The following is a 4,529-nucleotide window of genomic DNA, read 5'->3' on the forward strand; positions in this document are numbered from 1 at the left end:
AATTACATCACGGGAGTAGTACAAACGGTGGGTTTTTAAATCTTACACTTATAGCCTTTGTGTGTGGAACTATAACCCAAGAAGAGACACGGAGAGGATCGATAATTGAGTTTGTGAGAATTATAAGACCGCAGATTTGGAAAACATTGGCAGCCAAAAACCTTAAGAAAATTATAATCTGGATCATGATGATAAATTTGATAAAATGGAGATTTATTTTATAGAGTGGATGTAGGTAGATGATTTATGAGATAAACAGCTGTTTCAAAGGCATCGACCCAAAAGGTGAAGGGAAGAGATGCTTGGGCCAAGAGGGCAACCCTAGTGTCGACAATGTGTCGATGTTCCTCTCAACAAGTCCATTTTGTTGATGGGTATGTGGACAGAAAAACTGATGATGAATTCCAATTTTTTGACAATGAAGCGTAAGAGGTTTGAATTCACCACCCCCATCAATTTGAAGGGTAATGAGTTTAGTATTAAAGAGACGTTCAACATAAGGTAAAAAAATGGAGAAAATATGTGAGACATATGATTTTGCTTTTAAGGGATAAAACCAAGTGTACCGAGTGAATTGATCTACAAAAGACAAATAATATTTAAACCCTTCTCTAGAAACAGAGTGGGATGGGCCCCATACATCCGCACAGACTAACTCAAGAGGTTTAGATGAATGGGCCTTTGTTGGAATAAACGGCAGCTGATGAGCTTTGGCAAGTGGACACTTCGGTGCACTGAAAAGTAGAATCATGTGGAGAAACTTTCAAACAGGTAGAATGCAAAATACGAGACAGCGTGGAGGATTGAGGATGACCCAGCCTGCGATGCCATTGAGATAGAGAGGTTTTCTAGCCTAGATGAGCTGATAGAGAAGGAAGGAAGGAGGAGGAAAAGGGCTGCACGGAAGGAAACACGTAGAGCCCATTACGGAGTGGTCCGGTGAGGAGGGTCTGCTTCGTCGAAATGTCCTTCATAGAAAAAAAAGAAGCATGAAATTCAAAATAACAGGAGTTATCGCTACAAAATTTGGACACAGAGATAAGATTCTCAGTGATGTTAGGAATGTGAAGCAAGTTTTGAAGTAGAAAAGAGGAGGAGTGAGAAGACAAGGAAGAGGCACCCGTGTTCTGTATTGGAAGACCCGATCCGTTCCCTACACGAACTTGATCACTACCACAGTATGGTTCTGAAGAGAGGTTCAAGTTGTTGAAGTCATGTGTTATATGGTGAGTTGCGGCTGAATCTGGGTACCAGGTGGACTCCGGCAAGTTGCTTGATGCGGTGAAGTTGGCGGAGAAGGATGTAGGTGCTGCAAATTGATAGCTATGATCAAAACGGTGGAAGCATTGTAAGGCCACATGTCCTACCTTCCCACAGACCTGACAGGATGGACGTTGCATAGGTGCTGAGATATTCTGCACTGCTAGTGAGAAACTCCAACCACCACGGGAAGGATAGCCAGACCTTCCTCGACCATTGCGACCACGTCCACCACGAAACTGAGTACGACCACGTCCACTCGTATTGGTGAAATTAGCAGATGGTTCAACTGAAAAGGGTGTTCGTGCACTATGAGCAAGACGACTGTTATGTACCAGCAATAACTGGTATAGTTCATTAGAAGAAATTGGCTCAGCTCGTGTTGTCACAGAAGTGATAAAAGAGTCATAGGCTAGGCTAAGGCCAGTGAGAAGGTAGGTGACCAAATCGAGATTAGGTAATGGAGAACCAGTGGCGGCAAGAATGTCAGCTAGAGAGCGTACTTTACTAAAGTAATCAGTAATACTTTGGTCACCACGGGTAAGATTGGCTAATTGAAACCGAACTGGAAAACACTTGGCTTGAGAGTGAGATGTAAATAAGGAGGAAAGGGAAAGCCAGAGTGCATGAGATGTGTTTGACGAAAGGACATGGCCAAGGACTGAGTCTAAAAGAGATGAGAAAAGAATGCTAAGGACAGATTGATCAATACGCTTCCAGGAGGAAAACGCTGGATTAGGGGCATTAAAGTCTAGAAGAGTTGCTGGAGGAGCAGCAAGTGTGCCATCAACATACTGATATAAATCTTGGCCGCAGAGGTAAGCAGAAATTCAGACTTGCCATAGTGGATAGTTATCAGTAGTAAGTTTAGTAGTAACAAGATGAGAAAAGGAAGAAATAGTTGCAGAGGGAAGGGGATTAGAGAGGGCCATGGATCAGATTTGCAAGGATTGTAAGTCGCTGGCTCTCGATACCATAATAGAAAGGCTCGATTTCTGGAATATTTTCCACACAAGTGTTATTCTCGTGTAGTGGTTTTATATAGAGTTTGTACAACATTCTAGAGAATCCAAAAAAGAATAAAAACAGTTACAACTTGAGACAACAATTGGAAAGAAAATTGTCTACGGTTCCTCTGCAGTAGCACTTGATTTTTCTGCAGTGAAGTTTGTTGCACTTAATTTCTCTGCAGTGATGTTTGTTGAGGCATTAGTAAAGTCTATGTTAATAATGTGGACGGACAATTTTAGGAGAAGGCCACTCAGATTTCCCTAGTTGATTCAATAATATATTACTATCGGAATTGGATCGTATTATTGATTAATTGTAGGGGTGGATTAATATATATATATATATATGCATGGAAAAGGGCATTGATTGTTTATTAGGAACGATAAGCCACTACAAGAAATCAGATATTTTTCAGCGCTCAAAATCGTCGCAAATACTCATAATAATTGCTGTATTTAATCATTTTCGGCGATTTATAAATCGTTGCAAGTTCGACAAAATTCAAGAGCTGCTTTTGGGGAAGAAGGTGAACTCGAGATTTGGGAGTGTACGGGAGCAAAGCAACGGAGAGGGGGAAAAATGTGATTTTAGTGTGTTTTGGCGCCCTTTCATTAAAGATGAAATTCCAGCGAAACTGTTCATCGTAACAAATTTTTTTTCTTTTCTAGCGATTTTTTTTGCTGCAATTTAAGTCAAAATCGCTGCAAAAGATTTTTCCAAAGTCGATTGGGTTTGGAGGCCACGTCGACAAACAAATCGCAGAGATTATAAACTATTGTGGCGATTTTATTAGCAACAAACAATAAATCGCCAGAAATATCGTTATTTCTTGTAGTGAACATGTGTTGAGATTAATAAAGAAATTATTTATTTATGACCCTTTTAGATTATCTTCATTAATTTTATCATCTTTTAATGCATGTGGTATTGAATTATTGAAAAGTATATATTATTTTTCAATTATCTATGATCAATTACTTGATCTCACATGTATCAACTCCCAATAAAGAATTGAGAATTGCTCTTCTTTATATTTTTCAATTATCAGATAGCTAGTAGTCATTCAATTTTAATTATCATGTAATTATCATGATTACATTTTAAGTAGCTTTCTATTTAAATAATTAATTTTAAAATTATTTAAAACGTGACTTATTAACCAGGGCGGTGTTAGTGGAATGATGAATTTAGGATGAAAATAACGATATTCGGACTTTAATTAAAGAACGTTTGATTTGATAGGTAAGTTGTAAAAGTCATAGTTAATTTCTTAGTCTAATTTAACGTTTCATCCTAATAATAAATTATATGCACGGACGTTATCAACAGATTTATGGTGAAAACAAGACATGTTAAAATACGTAACCCCATCGATCAGTACTTTTCCTAGATATGATACTCTTTGAAATCTAAGGACTTTTCTAAGAGAATGCAAAATTTGTTACCGTGTGCTCCAATAATTGTTTGACAAACTTTCCTATCAAAAAAAAAAAAAAACAATTGTTTGACAAACTTGGGGTGAAGATTAAAAAAATGCACAAGTGAATGCATGCATGTGCTCGCTCGAAGAAAATTGTTTAATTTAATTATTATCCTGATTTGATTAAGTTTTTTAGGATAAGTGGTGATTTTATATGATATGATCATAGCAGAGGTTCTGAATTCAAACATTAAATCTACACTCAACCAAATTTAATAAAATATTTCACGTGTTAGATCATTCATTGAGAGAGAGTCTGGCCAACACGTGTGAGTGTGTGTTAAGAATATAATACAGATAATTAAATCTAGATTTTTTTATTAGTTTAAACTTTTGAGACAAGTGATAATTTCACACTATCCATATTCCTTTTTCTCAAGATTGCATTTGTTTGAACCATCTCAACTATCTTCAAAGAAAAATTCTGCATGGAAGTTTTACACCACACACATTCACCTAATCAACATGTGACTTTTTATTTTTGTCTTTCTATCTTAATGCTTAAAGAAGAAATCTGTTCAGCAGTCCAATACAGCACACCTACTTTTATGTTGTTATTTTTTAATGTTTTTTTCCTGCAGCAGATCATGTGTGCTGTAGAGTTGCTGAGCATAACAATTCTATGTGTGTGTTTAAATAAAATGACAAATCACATGTTGGCCGTTAGGTGAAGGTATGTGGTGTATGACTTCCTTGTAGCATTTCTCATCTTCAAAATAACAACTTTGGCATACATTTCCTCTAGTTTTTCTTAAAAGTGGTAAAATAATTACTACAA

Source organism: Juglans microcarpa x Juglans regia, chromosome 5S, assembly GCF_004785595.1.
Source record: "Juglans microcarpa x Juglans regia isolate MS1-56 chromosome 5S, Jm3101_v1.0, whole genome shotgun sequence".
In the NCBI taxonomy this organism is placed as follows: Eukaryota; Viridiplantae; Streptophyta; class Magnoliopsida; order Fagales; family Juglandaceae; genus Juglans; species Juglans microcarpa x Juglans regia.